The sequence below is a fragment of the Lissotriton vulgaris genome, unplaced genomic scaffold (genome assembly GCF_964263255.1).
Source record: "Lissotriton vulgaris unplaced genomic scaffold, aLisVul1.2 SCAFFOLD_1500, whole genome shotgun sequence".
In the NCBI taxonomy this organism is placed as follows: domain Eukaryota; kingdom Metazoa; phylum Chordata; class Amphibia; order Caudata; family Salamandridae; genus Lissotriton; species Lissotriton vulgaris.
The window spans coordinates 157711-185391 of record NW_028241052.1 but is presented as its reverse complement, the minus strand read 5'-3'; the positions used below and the strand labels follow the sequence as shown (position 1 = coordinate 185391).

Here is a 27681-nt window from a genome sequence, read left to right as displayed (position 1 = left end):
GCCTGATTGCTGTAGCTTCCACACCCAAAATAAGGCTCTGTGGCCCACAAGGAACGGTGCGTAGTATTTAAAAGTGGAGCATGTAAGCTGTCCTGTAAAGCTATTTTCACAATAAAGGGTTGTAACTGTTTCTTTTAAAAAAACAAAAGTACCAATAAAATGCTATTTTTTGTAACTGGTTTGGAATGAGTTAAAGAATCAATTCCAACAATGTTTTTATTATTTATTGAAAATGTAATTCATCTGGAAAACATATCAACCCCAGCTGCCGAACCCCTAGGTTGCTGGTGATGGCTGGCCTGATGGCTCCACCCAACCAATAATGGTAGACCAGTTGGAGTCCCCATTGCAGATGGTGATATAGAAGGTGTGAGACGTCCCGGCGACCCGTGGCTGATTGCCGGGAAAATGTCATACATGCTCTTCATATGGGAGTTGGTGTCTTGGGCTGTGGGTTCGGGGCAGATGAGAGACCTTTTGGTTTTAAAATAGGGATATATATGGCGTGTCGCACTCCCATGGGACATGATGAGTTCTATCTAGAGGATTGTTTCAAATGTATACGCTATTGATACTGAATGGGGATAACGATGCAACAGTTAGCCCAATCACAAATATTGTACCATACCACTGTACTTCGAGTAATGTAGAAGCAGTTTTGTTCACCGGTCTTTCTTCTGGGAGTTAAAACTTGGTATAAATAACGTTTTTAAAAATCCAATTCATTTTTGGGTACAACGTCTCACTTCCCTTAATTGACATGGGCAACTCCATCCAGGCGGTACTGCCCCTACTACAAAACTATGAACTAGTCCCTGGCTTTAAAATTACCCTTACAAAATCGGAGGTCCTAGGCATTAAACTGGGGCAAGCCACAAAGGAAGAAATAACAGCGATCTCACCCTTTTAATGGGCCAAAAACTCGATTAAGTACCTGGGAATTTCACTTATGTCTATCACTATGGGGTCTTTACGGTGCAGGTTACCCTCACTTACTTCGAGAAATAAAAGCAAAAATGGCATGTTAGGGCTACGTTTCATATCTTGGATGGTAAACATGGCCGAGCTGAGCGCTACCTTGACAGCATTTTCATTGCCCAAAGAGAACCATTGGAGAGTAAAGCAGAGAGCCTGCCTGCCTCTTTATTAGTTCACTCCAGGCATGGACAACTGAATTTACAGAGTCAAGAAAGCACAATGTCTATTGGGAGGCTGAGTAAGTTGCCGAGGAAGTGGAAAAGGGTCAGTGGCAATACTTTCTATGAGGAGATGCTGAAGCGTATACGGACCATGACTCCAGTGATAAGCATGCAAGCCCTGAGCAACTCTACAGTAAAGCTCTAGGTCCGGGGCTCCCAGACCTCCCATAGAGTAGGGGAGTATGAGCGTGTCCATCTTGACCCTGGGGGACTTCCCCGCCTAATCATGAAAGCCTTGAGATTTTTGAAAAAGTGACGAGGAATCACCATTTGTGAAGAGGAACAGCAGTCTAGGCTAGACTATCCTCTTCATCAGAGATAAACGGCCCACCAGAGACAGTGGTAGCTTGATCCAGCTCTCAATATTGCTCTCCAGCTTAGCTACTACCCTACCATAGTTGTATTGCAACACCACTTCGGAATCAGTGTGTACTTGTATACCTAAGTATCGGACCGACTCATTGGTCCATTGAGAGGGAAGTCCAAGTTGAACAGGACCATCAAGGGGGTAAGCAGAAATATGATGGATTTCTCCAAATTAATTTTTAATCCCGATATACCACCACATTTTATGACTTCACAGTAACATGTAATCCGCATATGCAGACATGATCAAATTATAGTTAGGGAAACCGATACCACGATGCCCGTGATATTACAGCAGCGTCCATGCCAGGGGCTCAGCAACTATAGCATATAATAATGGCGAGAGGGGCAGCCCTGCCTCGTGCCATGGGATATGGAAAAAGAAGATGAGCCACAATTATTAATTTTAACCCTTGCTGACGGTTGATTATATAATACAGATATCAGACCAATGAAAATATCTCCCAACCCCATCCTACGCAGCACTGCCATCATGAACGTCCACTCCTCAGAATCAAAAGCCTTTTCGGCGTCTAAAAAAATGGCGGCGGGCTTGAGTTCGGGTTTAACGTGCTGTATGACACCAAAAACGGTCCTTAAGTTTTGAGTGAGCGTACGACCCGTGACAAACCAGCATTGGGAGAAGGGGAGAAAGTCTATTGGCAAGAATCTTAGCCAATATTTTTGTGTCTACATTTAAGAGTGAGATGGGTCTATAGGACGCACACAATTGTGGCAGGTTTTCAGGTTTTTATAGGGTAACTATGAGCGCCTCCCTCATTGATTGCGGCATTACACCAACTTCTGTAATTTACTAAGGTGGGGTAATAAAATTTCTATGTGAGTTTTGTAGGAGGGAACCGTAAGTCCGTCCAAACCCGGGCCACTACCGTCCCGCATGGAGTTCAAGGCAATGCGAATTTCAGTAGTGTCAAGAGGTCTCCTAAGATATTCTCTGTGAGAGTTTGTATGCCATGGCAATTGTACATGCTCCAAATAGTCAAGAACCACTGACTCATCTACTGTGATATGTGAGCTATACAGCCCACTGTAGTATTGACAAAATGTTTGCGCTATTTTCAAAGGGTCTGTCAGGATGGTACCATCACCCATATCTAGGTCAGAAACCCTCCTTGTGTCCCTCTGTCGTTGGGCCATCACAGCCAATACAGCACCCAGCCTGTCACCCTCTCCATAAGATTTAGCGATGGCATACTTCCCCATGTGCTTAACCTTTGCGTCAGCCTCTACACTGTATTCCTCAAGCTTTTCTTTCATAACCCTAGCAATCTGGGGATCAATGCACTCCTGGGGAGACAATTCCAATTCTACAAGTTTTTTTCTCTAAGGTGGTGAGTCTACCCCTGATCGAGCATAACACTCCCGCTTGCTTGCTAATGGTGACCCCCCCCCCCTTATATAGACTTTATACGCCTCCCAGACTGTGATGAAGTGCCTAACAAACTCCATATTAATAGCAAAGCAAATACATCAGTAATAGAGTAACCTTTTAACGCAATGTCAAGTGGAGAGTCAGGGGGAAATCTCCATGTAAATGGGGCAACAACCCGCGGCAGCGTCTCAACCTCCAAAATAATGGGAGAGTGCTCTGAAATAGTGCGGTGCATAACTTCGCAAGTACGAACAAGGGGGAATAACGATCTGTCCAGTAGTATGTAATCAATTCTAGTGTGTGTGTCATGAGGAGCTGAGTAATGAGTGAATCCGCCCCCCTCCGGGTGCCTAGCTCTCCAGACGTCCACCAGGTCTAGCTGCAGTACTATGTCAATGATGGCTTTGGCTGTAGCGGTAGTGTGGCATCCCAGGCCACACGACTTGCCTATGATGGGATTCAGGATACAATTCAAGTCACTGCCCCCTAACTGAGGCATAGCCGGGCCGCTAGAAACCTGGCCTAACAACAATTGGTAAAAGGAGGGGTCATAATAGTTTGGGCCGTATAAGTTAACAACTTGAATATCTAACCCAGAGCCATGGCACCCTGAAATGGTGAATCTATCATTAGGGTCAATTTTAATCACTGTCATGGAAATGCCTGATTTAGGGTTGATTCAGGTAATGACACCTCTGGCGTGAGAGGTAAACCCTGCAGCATTAAATGTACCTTGCAACCTTTTGTTGTTAAGAAAGCAGTTGTTAGGGGCTAAGTGAGTTTCTTGCAATAATGCAACATCTATTTCGTAACGTTTAAGATATGCTAGTATTTTGCGCAATTTCCTAAAATCATTTAACTCCCGGATGTTCCAGGTAATGAACCTAACTTTCCCTGGGAGGTGTCTAGGAGTGTCGTCTAGGGAGTGTTGTTGCTTACTTATAGTGAGCACTGTGAACAATTGTATAGAATTGCAGAGTGATTTCCTCTGACATAGTGATCGTGTACATCAACCGTGGATACAGAACAAAACCCCAACCCAACCCACGCAATGCATACCCCTACTGGACATATACTACCGTGTCCCCACCCTCCAACATAATTCAAAATAGCACAGTAACAAGTATGAATAGCCGTTAAACACAAAAACAAAAGGGCAATAAAACTTCTTGGGAGTAACCCATGGAGGCGGATGAGGCCAGGCATAGCAGTGTTCAACAAACAACAAAAGCAGTGCTGTCCAAACAGAAATATATCCCCAACCCGGGGAAAAGACCGCCCACAACGATATTTGCATGTCTGGATTCTACTAAGTGTGCATCGCACTAATATCAATATATCACAGATCAGGCTCTATTATTCAGGTCATTACAAGAAGTAGAGGAGTGGACCGCAACTGCAATAAAAGGGATATAACTAGAACATCACATTACAATAGCTTCTTGTATGATAGGATACGACACACCAGGAGAAAATAAAAGCCACAGTGCTACTTGTGCCATCGGACAAAGTCTGTCGTTATCGTTCAGATTATCACTTGAGCCTGCCTCAACATCACCAGAGCACGAGGGCTTCCTGTTTCGCTCCACCATTTTCGAGAGCTTTTTGAAGGGCCCTAGGGTCAGTAAAAATCTTCGTAGAGCCATTGACAACCACCCTTAGTCTCGCTGATTAGAGCATAGCATATTCAATGTTTTGTTCTTTTAACTTACATTTCATTGGGGCGAAGAGCCTCCTAGCCTCATGATCTCTGAGCGTGAAATTTGGGAACAGAGAAAGTACGGAACCTTCAAACCGTAATTCACCTAATTCTCTGGCTTTCTTAAGAGCTGCATCTCTATCACGGTAGTTGAGAAGCTTGGCGATGATAGGGTACGGAGGAGCACCCAGAGGAGGGCAGGCACCCAGGGAGTGATGTGCATGTTCCACGATAAACATAGGGAAAAGGTTGACGCACCCAGCTGGTCTCTGAGGAGTTTCTCCACAAACACCTCCATAACCCCAATGGTAGTCAATTACAGAAGGCCCGTAATGCGCAGGTTACTGCGCCTGGACCTAGCCTCGAGGTCCTCCGCCTTATCCTGAAAGATGGTTAGCGACTTGTCCATTTGCTTCTGTGCGCTGCCCACCTCCTTCGGTGACTCCTCGACCTTAGTAATCTGCTGCTCAGACATGTGGAGGCGCTCTGTATGTTTATTGAGGCTCTCAGACATAAGGTCCATTCTGTAAGATAAAGAGTCTTCCCATCTAGTGCAGCACGGCTTTTCTGGATGGTAGCTAGGTTATGCTTAAAGTTACTGCTCGAGACCTCGGATTCATCACCAGATGCGGGAGCGGACATCCCAGAGGCTTTGTCTCTATTTCTGGATTTGTGTAACTCAAAGTTCAATTTGGAATGCGCTTTATCTGGCTTGCCTATGACTCCACCCAAAGCAGGGAGGATACTACCTCCTCTGAGGAGCTGCAGACCTGCCAACAAAACCTAGCAGCGAAGGAAGAGCTCTGTACACGGGCACACAGCAACTTCTCAGAGGCGCAAATGCAGTCCCCGGGACCAAGTGGTGCCAGATCGAACAGCAGATCCAGTGGTGAGAAAATAAACAGCACACAGCCCCCAGAGACAAGATTCCAGACCAGTAGGCTAAGCCCACTCGATCACTACGCCAGTCCAGGAGTTCCAGAGGCCAGGAAGCACACACTGCCTCCCACACACCAGCAGGGGAGCCAACGCTGGCAAAAACAGGCAGAAGAAGGAGGAGACAGAAGGTCCAATATGGGCAAAGGGGGAGAGGAAGCAGGGCTGTGGCACTCCTCGGAAGCAATTGGCTTCAGAGAGGAGCCCCCTCGGGATCAGATGTAAAGTGGCGAACCAGGTAATATCCAAATGTAGGTGCCCCCCAAGGCCAACACGGTCTCCTCTACTCGGTATCCAGCCCCAGCAGAGTGCAGCAAGATGACCGGAGCGAGAAGGAGGGGTGTGTGTCTCAGCATACTGGGTAGCAACCACTGAACGAGGAGGTAGCACACAACGGGAAGGCCCCAGCGGCACCACACCGCAGCAGCACCAGCGAAATTTCGGTGCCAGCAGTGGGGCCACACCGCAACTCCACCACTCTAGACAAACAAGGAATGGCCTGGCGCCTCTGTTCCATTCGCTGCGAGTAAGGAGTGCACCAGCACCCACCTGGTGATGAAGGAATGTTACAGCAAACAAATGATGGACGGAATGCTGACTATGCAAACATTCTCCCCCAGTCAAAAGATCTGGGTTAAATCCATTGTTCTTTTGCCCACTACGCTACCCCAGTTTGGACCCAGCCATATGCAAATCAGTCTTGACCCTGTGGCCCATGGGAAGAGTCCAGACCGAACTGCCAGGCCAGGTCCTCCCTGGACCGGAAACAAGCATCCTGGGACCGGTTTCAGGGTATGTCACCCTTCTTCAGCCAGGCAAGCTTGAATCCAGTGGCACAGTGAGCAAGTGTTGTTTTTGCGTTTGTCACCCATAGTGGGACGGGTATGCTCAGACGTGAGTCCCGTGCTCTCCATGCCACTGGAATCAAGCTATCCTGGCTGATGAGGTCTGAAAGCCCGAAACTGGTCCTAGGATTCTTGTTTTCATTCCAGGGAGGACCTAGCTTGGCAGTTCGGTCTGGACTGTTACCATGGGCACAGGGTCAAGACTGATTTGCATATGGCTGGGTTCAAACTAGAATGGCATGGTGAGCAAAAAAACGATGGATTTAGGTCCAGATCTCTGTACTGGGGTAAATGTATGACATTGTTCTGCATTCTGTCCATCAACTGTTGTTTTTGCATTTGTCACCCCGAGTGGGATGGGAATGCTCAGATGTGAGTCCCGTGCTCTCCATGCCACTGGAATCAAGTTATCCTGGCTGATGAGGGCTGAAAGCCGAAACCGGTACTAGGATGCTTGTTTCCAGTCCAGGGAGGACCTGGCTTGGTAGATCGGGCTGGACTGTTCACATGGGGCACGGGGTCATGACTGATTTGCATATGGCTGGGTTCAAACTGGAATGGCATGGTGAGAAAAAAAATTCTGGATTTAGGCCTAGATCTCTGTAATGGGGTAAATGTATGACATTGTTCTGCATTCTGTCCATCAACTGTTGTTTTTGCATTGGTGATGAAGGAGGGAGGTGCTCCACAAGCCTGGTGCTACAGACGCAGGCCCTGATAGAAAAATGTAGGTGGGTCCTCAGCGGCACACCACAGAAGCAGTGGGACCGTACTCCGAAGCTAGTCAATGGTCGCTCCGCCCCCGCAGATCGGCAGCTTTGTCGCAGGCCGCCGCAGCTCTCTCTCTGTCAACGTTGTAGGGAAGGGACGTTTAGAGTGCCTCCAAGCAGCAAAACATAGCCCCAGCATTGTTGCACACCGTCACCAATTTGTGCGCAGCAGGCTAAGGGGAAAAGTGCAAATAATTATGGATAGATCAAGTCAGTTCGAAGAGCCGATCTAAAACGTGGCCATTTTGGAGCCTGGCAAGCTCCACCTTCCCGGGGCAGGGATGATTTATCCTGTCTGAGTGTATGACTGAAAGGGGCAAGTGCACTACTGCCCTTGCAATTGGGGGGTGTTATAAGCTATTTCCTCACTCCTGCAGTTTGGCACTGGAGGTGCGCATGAGGCAGGCACCAAGTCCCTTCCTGCCCATTTTGCTGCTGTTCTCGGACGCTTTTCTATGGACCCTGAGCCGCCATCTTGTCCATTCTCTTGTCTTTTACCCTTTTCCCTCGTTTCCCCTTTCACGATCCTCAAATGTTTCTTCCCTTTTCTGTTTTGCCTTTTCTCCATACCCTTGTATCCCTCCCACCCTCCCTTGGTGGTGTGAGTGCGTCCCCCCTCCGACCCCACTTAATGAAACTCTGCTCTCCTGGGTTTTTTTGGGTTTTTTTTTGGGTCTTGACCTGAAAAAATCTACTATGTGTATATATATGTATATAGAGATAACTCTAATCACTAGTATATGCAGACTTTTGTACTCTCTACCATTCCTATGTGACTCTTAGAGTATATCCATTTGTATCCCTTCCTTTTGAATATAGAGATAACTCTAATCACTGGTATATGCAGTAGACTTTTGTACTCTCTACCACTCCTATGTAACTCTTAGAGTATATCCATGCATATCCCTTCCTTATGTATATAGAGATAACTCTAATCACTAGTTTATTCAGTAGACCTTTGTACTATCTACCATTCCTATGTGACTCTTAGAGTATATCCATTCGTATCTCTTCCTTATGTATATAGAGATAACTCTAATCACTGGTATATGCAGTAGACTTTTGTACTCTCTACCACTCCTATGTAACTTACAGTATATCCATTCATATCCCTTCCTTATGTATATAGAGGTAACTCTAATCACTAGTTTATGCAGTAGACCTTTGTACTATCAACCATTCCTATGTGACTCTTAGAGTATATCCATTTGCATCCCTTCCTTATGTATATAGAGATAACTCTAATCACTAGTATATGCCGTAGACCTTTGCTCTCTCTACCATTCCTATGTGACTCTTAGAGTATATCCATTTGTATCTCTTCCTTGAGTGACTTTACTACTTGTACATGTCCAATTTTTCTTTCTGTTTGTATCTCTTCCTTGTGTGACTTTACATCTTGTACATTTGCAATTTTTTCTGTTTGTATCTTTTATGTAACGCATGTAATCCTAAGTCCTTATGTTTTACAACTGGAAAGCGCTCTCACACCTTCGGGTAAAGTTTGCGCTATATAAAATCACATTAAATAAATAAATACATTTTTTAAAAGGCAAAACTGGGAGGCTTAGATTGCACTGTGGCAGCGATTAGCCCCTCTGGGGCACATAAAATATTTTCCACCCACCCATGGGAGGGTGGAGGTGCAGTTTCCCTCTTGCCAACATTTTTGCAAGGCTTCCAAGAGAAAATACCTTGGGAAAGAAGTGAGCATGTTAAAGAAACTCTGCCCTGATACTTTGCAAGGCCGGTGAAAGTTTATTGATTTATTCTGGGATGTATGTGTAACTCCCATGGGTCTGGTCAGGCTAAGGAGGTGGCATGAAGTCCCTTGTTAGGTCGAGGCTACTAGTAGTAAATACGTTGTCCGTTGTGTGGCATACTGTGGAATACCAGGAACATAGAAGAGCTTAGAGCCTCTCCTTTGCTTAACATTGGTTGGCTTTTCTTGAGACTCTCATTTGGCTGTCTTGTATTCATGTCCCAGTTTGGCTCTCCCAAGGAGCATTGCCTCTTTACAATCTCTGATTGGTTTCCATCGTTGCTTCCACTGGTTGTTTTTTAAGGACTACTTGTTTCTTTTGTGCAAATCACTCTATTAGAGTTAATGTGTTTTCTAGCCTACTGACGACTCTGTGTTGCAGTTTTTTCCACCCTCAATCACTCGCCTGTGTGATTCTCCCTATTGCTTCTCCCCACTCGCACCCTCCATGTTCCTTTCTCTCAACCATGTGTTACTTTTGCTCCTGGGCACCCTCCAAGTGTCTTCCTCTGTTGCTCTCATGTCCCTTCCTGTATTGCTTCTGTGTCCCCCCTCACGCTACACCATGTTGCTTCGCTGTTCTCCCCACAGCCACCACTGTGTTGCTTCACCATTCCTTCCACCCCTGTGGTGTTTCCGCTCCCTCCTCCCTCCTCCATCCCCATCTTGATTTGCTGTTCACCCTCTCTTCCCCTTTGTTGCTTCACTGCTTCTCCTTCCCTCAATGTTCTGCCACCCACCCCCATGTTGCTTCTGTTTCCCTCACCTGTCCCTTTAAAAAAAATCCTGCTAGGCATGCTAAGTAAAACGTAAAAAAAAAATAAAGCACCTGTGTCATTTTGAAGACGCGCTCATGCATGGTGCCTGCGCCTACAAAATGACAAAGATGGATGCGCCAAAGGTTTTTAAAAAAAAGACTTTTGCGCCATGCGGCACAGCATCGTGGGTACTGTGGAGTACAGCTAAACCCATTGGCAAGGCCAATATGTGACAAAGGAGAGACCTATTGGCTTTGCCTGTGCTTGTTTTGGTTTCTCTCTCCCTGGCAGGCGGAAGAAAGATCTGCATATATGGGCAGACCATAGGTAGTACAGTTGCAGTCTGCTTATCTTGGCTGCTTGAGGACCCTGTCTAGATTGACAGCTCACGTGAACGGGTGTGATGGGACCACCTTCATGGCTCTGTCTGCCCAGCGAATGCACAAGACATTCCTCTTCTTCGCTGTCCTCAAAAAGCAGTCCACTGCACTCAATCTGCACGCCTCGCCCCCGCAGCTCCCCTGCATGCCTGGGAGAGAGGGCGGCCCCGGCAAAGCCTGCATTCCTCCCGCGCACTTCAAAGGCGCGAGGCAGGTACATCTGCTGCGCGCGAGAGCGGCTCCAGCCCCAGCAGGCCCCGGGATCTGGCAAACAGTTATTCATAAAGGCCTGAAAGGAAAACTGAAGTGTTACAAGCTAAGCAAACACACGGAGCCGATAGCAGTGCAAGTATTCACTTCAGATGTTCCTGTCCAGCGACCACATGAAAGAAGCGAATACAGCTCACCAGCAGTAAAAGGGAAAACCAGAGAGCACGCACTTGAAATAAACGAAACGAAGGAGAAGTTTGTAAATGGCGTCTGTGGCTGTAAATCAAATATATCTGTCCTTTGGTAACATTGGTGATGCCTTGTGCAGCGCCTAAGGAACAAAAAGTTCACTGTGGACTTGTTAAGTATAATAAACTTCTTTAACCTGTGAATGCAACATCTATCCACTCATGAAACATTTAGGAAAAGTTTGTGTAGAAAATACTCCTCAATTTATTTGCAAAAACCAACCACAGAAAATATTACTTAATACAACTTATTTGAGAGTACAGGTGGAGTATTCAAGAAAGCGCTCTGACAGTGATCCCTCAGTGCAGAATGGGTGAATAAGGGACATGTTCATATGAGGGAGTCTCATGACTCTTGATTCCAAGAACTATTTACAAGAGTGGGGTCAGTAGAGTCTATGTTTTGTCCATAGTCAAAGGTGTTTCGACCTCTTGTTTACTGTGAGGTCATCATCAGGACGAGGGGGGCGCAGAAGTATTAGTTGACCACAAAATCTAAAAGGAAGTTTATAAATTAAAAATAAAAAGAACATAATGGTGGTTGGTAAGTTAAACAAGCATTGTCATAGCCAATAGGTCTCACCTTTGGGGCCTAACAAGTGTTTATTTTATTTTTAAAGTTTTATAGAGCGCGAACAAGACCTTTGCGGATATCAGAGCACTTTACAATCAGTGAGGGATAGTTATGCAACAAAATAGCAACAGGTAAATTGCGTATACATAGCACAATGTAAACAGTAAATAAAAGCAATAACAGATAAATCAAGTAAATAAAAGAAATAATGGTAGAGGTTCTAGTGAACTCGTAGTTCATGGATAGTTATGCAACAAAATAACAACAGATACATTGCGTATACATAGCACAATGTAAACAGTAAATCAAAACAATAACAGTTATATCGAGTATATGAAAGAGATCTCGGTAGAGGTACTAGTGAACTCGTAGTTTCCTTAGATAGTGTTCATGTGAATTTATCCATGAGAATCGCTTTTACTTCCTTTTTGAAAAGTGCTGTAGATGTGATAAGTCTGATTTCTGGGGGTATTGCGTTCCAGGTCCTAGGAGCCATCCCTGAGAAGGACCGTTTATACGTTTTCGTCTTGTTGAATCTGTGTGGCTTCAGAAATAGGTTTTCTGCACTTCTGGTGGATCTATTACCACCAGAGATGGTCAGTTTCTGGGTGTGGTAGCTGGGTGCATTGTGGTGTATGGCTTTTTGTTTGGTGTCCAAGGTGAGCTGTAGGTCTTTCTCTCAGTGTATTTGATATGGTGGTTTGGGTGGCCTTGTCCGGGCATTGAGGAGTCTATAGATATTGGAGATCAGATGCTTAGAGAAGGTGAGGCATTGGAGGTAGTTTTCAAAGGGGGTACGCGGCCTGGTTGTCTTCGCTTTAAGACTGGGGTGGGAGATCCTGTGACACAGCTGGACATAGTGAAAATGCTCAGCTTCCAGAATTCCATAGTCAAATTTAAGTTCCTTAAAGGTGTTCACATGGTCTCCTGTGACGAAGTCCCGGAGGGGGATGAAGCCTTTCTCTCTCCATATGTGGAAGGCTTGTTTCATCAGGACCAGAGAGAACTCTGGGCTGTACAGGACGCGACTGGGGGGGTGAAAGGAAGTAAATAAGGACCTGTTAAGTGGCATTTGAGTCCCAGAGAGCTAAGTTGGCTCAAGTGACAGCGTAGAGATATAGATGTTGACTTCTTGTGGCTTGGGGGACACACAGAACTAGACACAAGGTCTGGACACAAGATTTCAGACTGTGAAGCACCATGGTTTATTAGTTTCCTCCTTGAACCGTTCAATCATATAGCGTAATTGGATTGCCGGATAGTAGCGGAGCAAATGTGGCATTCCTGGGCTGTCAGGTGCAGTTCTGGAAGGATAATCTAGAGAATCCTCCCACCGCAAATGTAGGACATGCAGGCAGTTTGGAGGCAGGTAATTTCGTCTTTGGGGATTGGCGGAGGTATGGCTTGGAAGTGGTACAGGACGTTGGGGAGAAGGATCCCACTGAGGAGAGGGAATGGTTCCTCCAGGCGAGCAAGAATGTTTTGGTTTCGCACAGGAGGGATTTAAAGATGAGGGTGGCCCAGGCAGAAAGATCAGGCATCAGGTGGATTCCCTATTATCTGATGGAGGTGGTTGTTATGTCATATTAATCCAGAAACTGCTCGAAATTCCTTCTGAAGGGGAATTAGAGCTTGGAGTGAGTGTTGGGGTTCTAAGGGTAATTCGAATGTCATTCACAAAGGTGGATATTTTGAAGGTGTCTTGTAGAAGGAAATGTAGTTGATTTGTGGATCACTCCTGATACTCTGAAGAACGTGTTCCAGGAAGAGATTGAATAAGGGAGGGAGCGGAGGTCAAAGGACAGCCCTGGCAGTGCCCCGTTGGATCCAAATGGAGGTGGTGAAGTGGCCATTGACCTTCACTTTTGCTTGGGGATTGCCGTGATCTACCCCCTAACTCTGTCGCTGAGATCAAAGTGTTTGAGCACTGCGAAGATCATACTCCAATCCACCCTGTCAAATGTTTTTTTGCCATCCAAGGCTAGGAAGACAGCTGCTCTCCCCTTCTTCCTGGCTACATCAATGAGATGGAGGGCAAGTTTTTTTTTTCCACTAGTGGTGCAGCGGACCCCCAGATCAGTGTGGATCAGGTCAGGCATCATGGCATGAAGGCAATTAGCAAGGACTTTTGCAAAGCGTTTGGGGTCCAGGAGGGATAGGAGGCGGTTTAAAGGGCAGAGTTGGGGGTCTTTGCTGGGCAAGCGGATGCACCCCTATCCACGATGAAGGATTGAAGAGGGTCATGAGGATGGGGAGGAGTTGGGGGGCAAAGCCCGTTTAAAATAATGAGGTGAAGCCATCCGCCTTTGAGATTTAAAAAGCTTGAGTTGGGCTATGGCTGTAAGAATATCAGCCTTGCTTTATTTATTTAGTTGTGAGTTTTATGTAGCGCTAAAGAGGGCATCAAGTTACGCAGATGCAGAGAGCTAAGGAAGGGTGACTGAGTTTATAAATGCTGCTCTAGGGGATGTCTCAGGCTGGCCAGCCATGTAGAGTGATTGGTAAAAGGACTGGAAAGGCTGGAGTTTGCCCTCTGTCGTAGTGTGGGAGACGTCACCCACTTTGATTTCGCCTAGTGTCTGTGTCTGGAGGGTCCGCAGTTTATGAGCCAATAGGGACGTGGTTTGTTGCCCTTCGTGAAAGCGAGCTCCTGTATGGCCAGGATATAGTGCGCCCTATCAACCTCCGATTTACGGAGTTAGCCTTGCACTGCTAGGACTTTGCACCAGAGCTTATTCGAGGGGGTGTTTATGTCGTTGTTTGAGGGTCATCAGATCTGTGGTCAGTTTGGATCTAGTGAGGTTGCATGCCAACTTGAGCCTGGCTGCCTCCTGCATGAAGTGACCCCTAACGACTACCTTGAGGGTGTCCCAGACTGTTCGTTTGTTGATGTCTCCCATCTCATTGTGTACCAGATATTCGGTGAGTGCCTTTTGAATCATTTCTATTACGGCTGGGCCACGGAGGACTGAATCATTGAGGTGCAAGGATCCGCACCACAACTTCCCGCCAGGGTCCCAGTGGAGATTCAGGGAGATGGTGCCAGAATCAGCGAGGGACTGGGGGTGCTGGTCAAGTATGGCATGCTGCAGGCATTTATCAAGAAGGATAAGATCAATACGTGCATAAGTGCAATGTGCTGCAGTGAAGTGGGAAAATCCTTTGGTAAGGGGGGGCGTGTATGCCAAGCTTCTAGTAATCCTAGGTCTGTGAGCTAGGCTCGTGCCTGTGAGGAATACCCCGGTGTCCCTTTCTGTCATTGGTGTGATTGGTCTTGGGAGAGACAGGGGACTATATTGAAGTCTCCCCCTATTATGAGGGGGCCTTCTACAAACGAGCACCCATCTGCCCGCACCACCCCCCAAGGACTGGTTGTTACGTTCGACAATGGTCGCTGTGTGGTCTGAATAGCCCCACCTGCCATTTTTAGTGGGTGTAGAGTGGTGGTATTGTTCAGGGAATTTTGGGAATTGAAGTCTGCATATGTCTGAGTGTAAAAGGTAGGTTTCCTAAAGGAAGGAAACTTGGTTTTTTTAAGAAAAAAAGCTTGTTAACAATGGTTAGGCATTTGGCGGGTTGTTAAGCCCCCTGGCGTTGTAGGTGGCTACTGTTAGGGAAGGGGGGGATAGGCATGTTGGAGGTGGTGGAGTGGGAGAAATGCAAGTATGTGTCCCTCCCAAGAATGTTTTGTCTGTGAGAGTGAAGGTTTGTGGTGTATAACCTTCCCCTTCCCCCAACATAGGGTAGAAACAACAGAAGACAACAAACAGTAGAAACCAAAAGCCTGGGCCAAGGCCCAGGGAGCTCCCCAGGTCGAGTGGTGATCTCCTTAGGGGTCTTTTGAGCTCAGTGTGCACATTGAACTAGGGGAGACTAAGGCTGTGGAAACTTACTTTACGAGGCGTTGCCTAGGGGCAGTCAGGAGGATTTGGTACAGTTCACGGAGTGTCAGCAGGGTTAACCTGTGGATTGGCCCGCTCTTGTACATCCTCTACGCTGGTTTTTCCTGTGTTCAATGAGCCGGGCCTGACTGTGCTTGATTTTCGTGGCATTGGGGCCATTGCGCTTCCCACAGCCCTGCGTCACCTGCCAACCAGTTGAGAGTTAGAGGGCTCATCACTGTGGTCCTCTGAAGGCAATTGCAGATTTTGCTTAGCCTCTTGGAGGGAGACTGTATGGTGTTTGCCGCCTTCCCAGATCAATGCGAACGAGTGGATCCAACAATATGTCGTCTCTTTAGAAATCAGGAAGTCTGTGACCGATTTGAAAGCATGCCATTTTGTAAGAGTCATGGCTGAGAGGAGTTTAAAAAAGGGGAGTTGATTTCTGTTAAAGGCGATAACACTCCCCACCCCGGCTAGCTTTGGACATGATTTCCTTCTTATCCATGAAGCGGTGCATGCAAGGGAGGACATCAGGGAGGCATTTCATGGCTATGCGTAGGGGCACCACTCTGTGCGCACTGTCTGTGGGAATAGGTGCCCCGTGTCATGCCTTTGGATGGCATCAAAGAGGACGGAGAGGCTTTGAGGAAGGTCAGCATCTGACACAGTGGTTGGGACTCCATGGATGCGGATGTTGTTGCATTGTGACCTGTTTTCTTTGTCCTTGCACTTCTCTTAGAGGCTGATTTGTTGGTCCTCGAGTTGAAGGATCCGTTACTGTACTGCCTCACATTCCTTGGAGTGCTCGTCCAATGTTTGTTCAGTCTGTTCCACGCTGTCCTTGAGGGTATTGACATCCCACTGGAGGGCACGGAGGTCATGCTGAAGATCGGCTTTCACACCCTGATGTTTTCCTTACTTTCTTGGACCAGTTGGAGGAGAAAGCTCTTAGTTATGGATTGGTCATCTTTGGCAGCTCTCATCCCCTCCGCTGTGGATGATAGTGGTGTAGTGCTGTTGGGTCGCCTTGGGATGGGTTCTGGAGGAAGCATTTTATGGAGGAGTCTTTTTTTGTTGCATCCCCCCACTACAGAGGCAGAGTCTCAGGTCGGGCTGCGTGGGGAAAGACTGTGTGACAACTGGCCCAGCCTTCGCAGGCCAGAGTGGACGGGTGAAGCGGGGCCAGCAGTGGCGAGGGTAGAGGCCATTGCCTGGTCTGCTGTGCAGTGGACAGCCAGTCGGGGACTGGGGTGAAGGTCGGCTGATGGTCTATGTATCTCCAGTAGTGGTCATGTCAGGTGAAAGTGCGGCTCAGTGCTTTACGGGGTCAATAAGGGTTGGGAATCCACTGTCACTGATTCGGTGAAAACTCTCTGGGCCGTGCCCAGGCCAGGAACGGCTGATGTTTCCCGGGTTGGGTGGGGCCCAAGGGGTCAGCAATGTGACGCCCACATCCAGGAGAGGGCCGGGGCTGCGGGAGTATGCAGGCCTCACCTGGAAATGGTGGCATGTGCCCGATGGGTGAGCCTGGAGGTGGGGCTCAGTGCCCTCTGGTGCCAATGAGAGTCAGAGGCCTGCAGTCACTAATGCTGGTGAGGTCTCTCTGGGCCCAGCCCAGGTCTCAGATGATCAACGTCCCCGGGGACGCGAGGGACAGGCGCTGGACCGATCATGCCTTGAGGGGTCAGGGCATGTGTGAGATACCCAGATAGCCCCCCAAGTGAGTCCGGGAGCTCTGCCGTGATGGCTGAGTGTTGCTGCCCCCAGTTGCCTGCAGGGAGAGCTGGTAGTCTGGTCTGATGTTTTTGCCAGGGCTGCGCACCCTGAATCTGCGGAGGCATTCGTGGCACCCGACTGCAGGATGCTCCAGTGTTTGCTGATGTCAGTGGCCCGCAGTTGTGTGGTGGTGCCGGGGTCCAGTGCCACGTGCCGTAGGCTGGCTCCCCTTGTGAAGGGCCTCGGCTTAGTGTGGTGATTCAGAGGCCCCCCCTAGGTCCGCCGGCCCCCGGGGGTCCCTGGGTCTCCAATGGTAACCGAGGGGGCGGCCCAAAATGTGAGGGATCCTGCTTGGATGAGAGGCCAGGAGGGAAGCTCTGCGATCACGCATCCGCCATCTTCTCTCCCTCGACCATGCCTCCGAACTTGTCTTTTATACAGCGTTTTATGCATATTCAGCTCCTTCAAATTGTTCTTCCGCATGTTTATCATAGTTTCATAGCTGCAAGAAAAGTAAAGCATCACAGACCCCATGTAATGTTAACACTATTTTGTTAAATATTGCATGTCCTTGATTCATATTTATCAAGTATGTTGTAAACATGGATTCAAATACATGACCGACAAAAATAATAATGACATACAATGTTTCATTATTTAAATAAATATCTGGAATCTCACCCAACAAGCGGAGACAAAGTTTGAAAGTTCTGCCAATGGATCTAATGGTAAAATATGATAATCTTGGTAATAACCGTCTTTTTCAATAATGCTCTGTCTTTCAATTGAAATCTTGACTTCCATATCACCTGAAAATAAAGTCTGTGTTCTGGTAAAATAGTGCCATATCATCTTTTTCTTACAAAAGATTATGGGCTTCTGCTCAGTAAAATCTAAATCAAATGTTAAACAAGGACACTAGCTGGGGTGCAGTTCACACGACTTTAGGAACTGTAATTTCCTGTGTTACATATAAACAGTGATGGTATATTAACATGGCAAGATAGATTGTAACTCATTGGCTCTTCCTAGATTGCAGGTACACCATAAATGGCTTATTAAGCTAATTTCACACACACAGAGCCAGATTCTGACAGTTTTTCTGAACTCAAAGTGGTTATTGTATGAAATTGAATTATTTGTTGAGGGAGGTAAGAGTCCATCTTAAATAATCACAATCATTGTCAGGCCGAACCACTAAATTCATTAAATAAACCTGTGCTAGCAGTCAGGGTTAACTTAGAGGCAACAAGTAAAGTATTTATGCAGTACACAAACAGTAATAAAGGGCAAACAATAGAAAAATATCAAGCCACTTTAGAAAATAAAATAACATCAAACCGAAAACAAATCCAATAAGTAAAACCAGAGATATGAATTCAAATAAAATAAATAGTGCCAAAAAGCACCAAGCACCAACCATTGTTATCTGATCCCACTGGATCGGGTCAAAGTGAAACGTTAAGGCCGACCATGATGGTTTGATGGCTACATACAGGGACCAGATTCGTCTAGGTGGAAAGTATACATTTTGACTTGGAAGTTTTCATGGAGAAAAAGTGGTTGTTGATGCTTTGTCGACGGGGCAGACTGCAAGCTGGATCTGATGCGGAACTAGAAGAAGGCAAGTTGCTGAAGAGTGGGCCCTTGTGCAGTCATTGCCGAAGGCAATGAAGCCCTGAGCGGGCGAAGTCCAAAGTCTGTCTCAGAAAGGCATTGATGGTTTGCTGCTTGGCATTGGTTCTGGTGAAGCCATCTGCATTCGGACTCTGAAACTGTTCTGGAAAATAGATGCCTTTCAGCTGGCTTAGCCCGACCAGTTATTTGAAAGCTGCGGCTTCAATGGCAACACTGGTGTCCGTTGATTCTCCTGACAGAAAGTTGGCAAAAAGTTTCTAAGTCCCACCTTTTGCAATTTGAACAGAAGGAGTACATACTAACAGCAGCCAAGGGTCCACGACCCGGGGGAAACCACTAAAGGCCTAGGACCACTCCACCGGAAGGGGTCAGCAGCAGGGTTCATGGCAGGTCCAGTTGGTACTGGTCAGCTGGGCAGCTGCAGGGAAACTGCCTCTGGAAGCAAGTTCTATCTCTGTTGCTCAAACAGTAGGTTCAAAAAACTGACCCTTGAAGTAATGTCTGGGGTCCTGGGTTCAAGGCAAGCAGGTCCAGTCTTCCTTCAGATTCTTTAGTCAGCAGGACAGTCCTTCTGATTCTTCACAGATCTAGAAGTGTTCTGAGAAGAGGTCTGTGGGTGCACTTTTATGCCCAGTGCCAGCTTGTGTGTGGAGGGCAAGCCTTTGTCCACCCACTAAGCCAGTCTGGTCAGTTATTCTGGCCCCACTGGGTTTGGTACCATCCTGACTTAAGAGTCAAAGGGGAGGCAGGCCTAGGTGTGAGCTTTATCTGCCAGCGACAAGGCAGACATCCTTTGAACAAAGGGCTGGGCACAATTCCCCAGGCCATCTTGTCAAGGGAAGAGTCCCCCTCCTAACTACCTGGGCCCTTTGTCCACCGCCTGGGAGCAATATACATGTCACCACAGGGGACCCATCAGGACTCAGGTGAATTCTCAATACGGGCAAGAAAGTCTTTTGGTTTTAGGCCGGAAAATAACAATGTTCTAAAAAATGTATTTCTTAAATAGTAATACAAAACACGACTCAAACATTAATTTAGATTTTTAGTTACTAATAAAATGAGTCTTTTTTTTTTCTTTTTCAAAAACCTTTATTGACAAACATGGATATACAATAGCAAGCATGCAGCCACTCAGGGTCGGCTGTCAACATTTCCAAGGATCATAACGGATAAGTGAGTTAAACGGCACTTTAGCCGACAACCCGAGGGCCCGGCGCAATTAAACAAACATGTCATAGTCATACATTGTATCACAGGAGAAATAAGGTCTTTTTTCTTTTATATTTTTTGAAAACCAACACACCAAGAAACTAAAAAGAAAAATAACTGTGGAGGCTAGACACAAAGCTTATACACAAGTGATCCTTCTGGGGAGGGAGTACTGCATCCATGGTTGTTACTCAGTAACAAGTGAAGTTAAAAAGCTGTAGGGAGAGCAGGCGGGAGGGGCAAAGGGGAAAGAGAGCAAGCCAGCAATATACAAACAAAAATCCAGACAAGAAGGAACATCACGCTAAGGGGAGTGCAACACCTCCGGCAGAGGCACAAAAGGGGGAGTACAAATCTCACCACGGTACTGGTTCCACTGATTCCACAGCCTCCCCCACTTCCTGGGCCTGCCCCGAGCGACGTAGACTGTTTTTTCACGAAACATGCACCAATCCATGTTTCTGGACCAGGACAACAGACTGGGTGCCCTTGCCGATCCCCACAGTTGCGCAATATCCACCTGATACCCCTAAGTGATGGCTCCCACCGCAACCAAGCGGCCAGGGGCTCCAAAGCCATGGCAAAGAGCAGTGGAGACAGAGGGCACCCCTGTCGCGTACCCCTCCCTAGGACAAAGGGAGTTGACACTCTACCATTAACGGTCACCTGGGCTAGGGGCTCTTCATAGAGTAGCCGGATCAATCCAATGAATACCGGTCCGAAGCCGAATTTCGCCAAAGCTGCCCATAGGTACGGCCATTCCACTGTGTCAAATGCCATAGTGGCATCCAGAGAGACCAAAATGGCCAGCTCACATAGCGTCTCCGCCCTCGCCAGCACGCCGTGGAGACGGCGTAAATTCAAAGCAGTGTTGCGGGTCGGAATAAAGCCAGACTGATCTGGGTGCACCAAGTCTCCAATCACTTTAATCAAACGATTAGCTAACATTTTTGCCAGAATCTTAGGCTCCACATTAAGAAGTGAAATGGGTCTATAGGAGGTACACAACTCACGGGGTTTTCCTTCTTTGTGTATCACCACGATAGACGCTAATCGCTGATCATGAGGAAGTGAACCCCTCTCCCTGGACTCCAAGAACATCGAGCGAAGATACGACGCCATTTTGTTCGGACACAACTTGTACAGCTCGATGGGTATGCCGTTCGGGCCTGTGGCTTTTCCAGAGCGGATGGAGCGAATAGCGAGCGCTACTTCATCGGTGGAGAAGCCCGCCTCCATTAGCTCTCTATCAGATTCGGACAAGCAAGGCAAAGCGATATCCCTGAGCAAAAGATGCGAGTCCGAGACTGGCGCATACACCGCTCGGAAGTGGGAAGCGAACTCATCCACGATCTCCAACGGATCCGTCACATGTACACCATCCACTCGCTCAACCACCGGCACCACTCTATTCAGTCTCTCCTTCTTGTCCAACCAAGCTATCAACTTCCCCGCCTTGTCGCCCACATCATACAAACGGCCCTGTTGCTCTCGACTCATGGCTTTCGCAGCATTGGTAACCAAGGCTTTATAGTCCGACTGCTTCAGTTGCAAAACATGTACCTTATCACGCGTGACCCCAGACTTAATATCTGACTCCAAAGCTACAATATCAGACTCCAGCTGCTCAACCTCTTCATTGTGGCGCTTCTTAGAACTGGCGATCAGCAATAGCGTCTGACCCCGTATAACAGTTTTAAAGGCTTCCCACAGGGACACAGACAAAGACACCGATCCCACAATTTCGACAAAGTAGTGATCAATGGCTTTAACCACCCCAGCCCTGGTCTCCGGAACACGGAGATGCTAGGGATTGATTGGGGCGACCCGGCCCCCTGCGTCCAGATGGAGGTCTATATGGTTCCATAGCGGGGAGTGATCCGAGATGCCTCTAGGCAAATGTCGGACCTCTCTTACCGTTGTTGCCTGGGCTGCGGGCACAATGATATAATCAAGTCTAGCCAAGCTCCAGTGGGCCCCGGAATGGAAAGTGTATTGAGCCTGCCCGGGGTGAAGCATCTGCCAACAATCAACCATACCAAACGTTTCCAAGAAACCACCCAGGCAGGACTGCGACGGTGCGAGAGCCCTGGGAGGATGGCGATCCTCCAGGCCGCTTACAACCGAGTTGAAGTCCCCTCCAACCATCAGAATCCCCTCCGGAAGCCTTAACACCAGTTTCCCCAGGTCGAAAAACGTGATGGCCTGCAAACCCGGGGGACATATATCGAGAGGATGGCGACCGCCCTCCCCTCCCACCTACCAACAATGGCCGCATATCTTCCCCTATCATCCAATATCGTATCATCAATCTCCAAGGGAAGGGAACTATGGACCATAACACCAGCCCCTCTGGAGCCCGAAGTGAATCCTGAGTGTGCAACTAACTGGTAGCCCTTCCGGTTCATAGCATGGAACGTGTTCCCCACCAAGTGCGTTTCTTGTAGTAGTACAACATCGGGGGAATGGCGTTTTAAATATTGAAGTACAATCCGCCGTTTTATTTTGTCCCCCAAGCCGTTGACATTCCAACTCAAGACTCTCAACCCTCTACCCCCCCATCCCAGAAGAAGTGGCAGGGTCCCCCAAACCCCATGAAGGAAACACAGATCAAACTATGCAGCAATACGTAGCCTCGGAAACAATTCAAACAGAAAAAAAAGGACCCCCCCCCCCCAAAATGCCCCGAACGAACAACCCCCCCACCCTGCACCCCTGCGATAAAACAAAAAAACACCCCAAGTTGCAGTGTGCCTGTCGCCCTACCCAAGAAAACTAATCTACAAGAAGAAAAGGAAACACCCCAGGAGGAGGAAAAGTCCCGAACTCCCCGCCGCTCCAGGGTTTGTCTGTAAGAGTTTCATTGACCCAAAAAAGGATAACAATCCACCGCAACACGATACGATGGTGACACACGCCGGTGTCCCTACTCCTCCTGGTCCAGTTGGCTTCCTTCTGCGCCTCTGGAATGTTCCGCAGTGTCCCATTGCGTCGATAGTGTGTCCAACCAGTCACTGACCACCTCTGGCATATCAAAAAACAACACCCACACTTTATGTTCGATGCGCAATCGGGCGGGGAAGAGCATAGCATACTTCATGCCTAGGTCTCTCAGTCTCCGCTTCACCCCAGTAAATCTCAGTCTCAGTTTCTGCACCGATTGAGTAAAGTCGGGGTAGATGCTGATTGACGCATTTTCAAATTTGGTGGGGCCGCTAGCCCTCGAGGCCTGTAAAATGGCGTCTCTGTCCCTGTAGTTGAAGATCCTCGCAATGATGGGTCGCGGCGTAGCCCCCTGTTTGCATCTTCCGCCCGAAACTCTATGGGCACGCTCCACCACAAAAAAGTTACTTAGGCCCTTAGGGGCGAGGTGGTTGAGGATCAGGTCTTCAACGAGCAGGTCTATCGATTGATCGTCTGAGGACTCCGGAACTCTGACGATGCAGACATTATTGCGCCTAGCGCGACTTTCGAAATCCTCAAGCCGGCGGGCAAATTGGTCACTCGAGGTCCGAAGGGTCCGGATCTCGGTCTGGAGATCGGAGACGTCGGTGGTGAGGCTGGCAGTTTTGAAATCCAGCGACTTGACTCTATAAAATGAGTCTTTGAACTATTTTTATAGCTACTCCCAAACTGAATGTAGCACTTATTACAGGTAATAGTGTAAACCAGAGTTAACATAAAGGAAAGCCAGCCATGCCACAATGAAAAAATGCATTTGTAAATTATTGTCTGCCAGAACCTGTAAAACATTAAATATACATGTACGACATCATAAATAACACACACCCTGTCCTATGGGTATATGGGGCCTATTTTAGGGGTGACTATAACTATTAAAAGGGAAGATTTAGGCCTGGCAAAGGGTTTATTTTGCTAGGTCAAAATATCAATTTAGAACTGCACACCTAGACTGCCTTTCCAAGCCTCGTGCATGCTTACAGCGCTACTTGAGTGGGTGCACAAGGAGTGCTGCTGTCCACTATAAGAATTTCAGGCCCTTGGTACATAGATGCAGAAATGGAGTAAATTAAATGTGCCAATTGTGTTCATGCTGATTTTACCATGTTTAGGAGGCATGTTGCCACTGGTTAGCAGAAGTAAAGAGTGCAGAGTTCTAGGTCCAACTAAAATGGATTCAGCAAAAGAAGACACACATCTGGTTGAATGCCACACAAAAGATGGCCCTTTCCAACAGATAACAATTATTACTCACATGGGTGGGACTTCCTTCCACAGTATTGTTCCTTTCATTGAGATGGCCCTTTCTCCTTTTCAAGTCTGACATATTTGAGGGATCACAAGATGTTTAGTTTCCTTTTACCAAATCTGTTGACCTGTCACCTATTGTGCAAGCTTCTCTATCACAAAGAAGAACCATTTTGTTGAAGGACGTTTGTATAGTACGTAGCGCTTTGAACCCACTTTTTTTGTAACAGGCAGTCAAAACAGCTTCTCAGCTGTAGGAATAATCTCCAGCCGTGAACAGCATCCAGTCTTCCAGGTTGGCCCATAATGGACACGGTGCAACTTCTGGACTGTGTTCTCTAGTGGGCACACGCACATTCCAACCGCCGCGAGTCAGAACCACAGACAAAACAGGCATTTGGTGGCCATCCCTAAATTTGGTGGATGTCCTGGTAATATGGCGCCTTCCCTGACAGTGACAATGTCAGACCTATCAGAGAAATCCCTGACATATGGTGGGAATCTGGGAATCTGGTGGGAATCTGTGGCTGACGGTGCTTGTCTCTGACATTGGATGATATATTATGGGTTTTCCTGGTACACCTTTACATTCCTGCCATGTAGTGTGCATTTCTTAATATTGAGGAACATCACTGCCATGCTGGGCATCCCTTGCATATGGCGGGCAGCATTCCTGGAGTCTGGTGATCCTCCCTGGCGTTTTGTGGCTTATGAGAGTGATGCATGGGCATGCAAAGCTTCACGTGGGAATGTGAGACAGTGTCTGTCCGTGTGGGTCTGTAGTGTAAACAAGAGCTCCTGATGAAGATTATATTTGGAGACATAAGTAGTGAAGTTGCACAACATGAAAAGCTGGTGTTTGAGGACTATATTGACTTTTTTAATAGAAAATGAAAAGCTCATGTTTTTGGTCACAGTGATGTTTTTACTGAAAATGTGAAGCTGTTGAATGAAGGCATCAGACTGTATCTGCAGGGCTAGCCAGTGTCTCGGCATGTTTCCAACAGTTATGAAATACTGCTGCTTAAGTGTTAATTTATGCCTAGTTTGGGGATTTATTGCTGATGATATGGGCTCATTAGATTTGAGCTAGACATTAGTTCCTCTTTTGAGAGCTATTTCTCTACTTGTGAGGGAGACATTTCATAAGCTACATTGATAGTTTCAATGCCATTATCACCACTGTAACAAGGGGGTAAGCTAGGGCATTACTCTTCTCTGTGACTCTGTAAACCTGTTTTACTCAGGCACAGCAACTCTTCTCTCTGAGTCTGTAAAATATGTTTTGGGCTCATCAGTCAGGTATAGCTTGGTTCCAATGACACCGTGAGCATGGGGCCCATGTTCTGACATACGCATGCCACTCATGGCGGTACATGAAACACACAAAAGGTGATGGGAGGCTACTTGCAATAAGTCTACCTACAAGTCACCTTAATGCTCACATTCAGACCCCCAAAATAAGGGCTTTTGTCAGGTGCCCACAGTGGCCTGCGACATTAACTATAAGACACAGTAGGGGGAACCCAATAAAAGTTCACATACCCACGTTTATCACAGACACTGCTTATTCTCTCTCCCAGTTGTTGAACATATATACAGTAATAGGTGGCTGAAAGAGGATAAAGAATACAATATAGAGTATTTTAAAAATCAGTAAACTTAAACGGGCAAAGAAGTGGAAGCTGGGAGGGCAGCAGTCCCTCTTATGGTCCCAGGGTAACCCTTAATGGTGATAAGGTGGGCATGCACCTGATGATGCACACAAGGTGGGAGAAGCCTGACAAGTTCCCAAGCAATTGGCCCTTTGGGTAAATCAATTCTTCTAATGTGGGGAGGATGTGGTATAACAGCCAGAGCTGCTGACTGGCGAACCAGGTTCGACTCGCGACGTCGGCACAGCATCCTGTGATCATGTGCAAATCCCTTAATCTCCTGGTGCCTACCAAAAATGAATGCGTCCTTGTGGAATGTAACTGGTGCTCATTTAAAGTGCTCCAATACCTATGGGCTGAGTTTGCGCTCTATACAACTGAAAGAAAAAAAAGATACCAGGTTGTGTGAAATCAGGGATCTTTATGGAACAATGTAAATATGCTCCTTCCAAGAGAGGGAACCCGGAGCCTCTGCCACAGATGGGATCTTGAGGTGACAGGGGACCCCCCTCCCCAGGGTTCCTTTTGGATGCCACACCTTCCTTGAGGCTGACACACAAGCACAGTTTGATTTGATTTGATTTGTTGTCTTATATAGCGCTTGAATTATCCTCTGGAGGGTATCTCAACGATCAGGAAATGCAGCAGGAGCAGCGGCCATGGGCTAGACTGAGAACAGAGCAGTTTTCAGAGTTTTTCTAAATTTCCAATGGTCTGTGCATTGCCTTAAGGCAAGAGGGAGTTGATTCTATATGAGTGGGGCTTGGTGAGAGAAAGACTTGCCTCTAGTTCTTGTCTTTTTTATCATGGGGATTTTGAGAAGAGATTTAGAGCTTGAGCGTAGAGTACGATGTGGAGTGTAGTGGTGAAGCCTTTCTACCAAATAGGAGGGTCCGTTTCCCCATATTGCTTTGTGGGTAAGACAACAGATCTTAAAATTCACACATTGTCGAATGGGCGGCTAATGTAGTTGGTGAAGCGGAGGGAGAGAGGCTGATCTGTGGGGGGCATTTAAGATCAGGCGGGCGGCAGTGTTTTGTATCATCTGTAGGCGGTTTAATGAGGACTCGGTGACTGTGATCAGGAGGGCATTGCAATAGTCTAACTTACTCAGTACTAAGGTCTGAGTCAAGGTCTTTCTGGTGGAGTAGGGAAGGTAGGGAAAAGCTCTCCTTAAGAGGCCTAATATTTGGAAGCATGAGCCCACAGTGTGAGTTACGTGCTTTTTCATAGTGAGGGTCTGTTCAAGGTACACTCCTAGGTTCTTGACTGTGGCTGCAGGGGTTGGGGCCTTCCCTAGTTCCGGTGGCCGCCAGTGGGGTGTCCATAGGAGTGGGGCATCTCCGAAGAGCAAGACCTCTGTCTTCCCGGCATTCGGCTTGAGGTAGTTGTTTTCCATCCAGCGGGATATTGCCAGCATGCCGGAAGAGAAGGTGGATTGGGCGGTCTGAGAGGTTTTGTCGAAAGAGAAGGTGAGTTGGGTGTCTTCCGAGACAGTTCACAAGGAAAGTGCGACGGAGAGAAAGTGTCATGAAATTCGACAGATTACAACAGAGTCTAGAGAGCACAGAGATTCACCTACTATCATGCCACATTGATAATGTATTTTATTTATTTACTTTGCTTAGTTATGAAGTGGTAGCTGCCTCAGATGGCAGGAAGGACAAGGCAGAGAACCATCTCTAAAAAGCATCGTAACAGAAAATAAATGTTTTCAAGGAAGGCTAGAAGACCGGATAGTTCTCCGTGTCTCTAAGCCCAAGGACAGATTATTCCTCAGTTTGGGGGCTGGACAGCAGAAGAATCGGACTCCGAAATGTTGTCTCTTAATGTATGGAGCACATTGTTGGCGGCCATTTTCTAAAACAGCACAGTGGGAATTGTATATTTGCAGCACCTCAATAAGGGATATCTTAACAGCATTATAGGCCCCCGGGAAAAGCAGTGCACTTGGCCCTGCCTACACAACCACTGACAGAAATAAAAATGTTTAACGGAATATCTGTGTTAAAATCAGGTCTGCATAGGGCCCCTATACTCATGAGGGCTCCAAGCAACTACCCAGTGTGCCCACGGGTGAAGACTGGACTGACCTCAACTAATTCTAAAGTCTCACGTATGTAGAAGATTCAGTGGGTGAAATAGACACAGTTAAGTTACACCCACAGCCAGCCAATGAAATTTCGTGCAGACTTCTGACACATGGACCAACGTGCAGAATTGGGGT

The 27681-nt window shown here is 47.2% G+C and overlaps 1 protein-coding gene across 1 annotated transcript in view; it reads left to right on the top strand.

Annotated features, from left to right (window-relative positions):
• LOC147672121 (ribokinase-like) overlaps nt 1-27681 on the top strand; it is a 518130-nt gene that overhangs the window by 333563 nt on the left and 156886 nt on the right. The window lies entirely within an intron of this gene.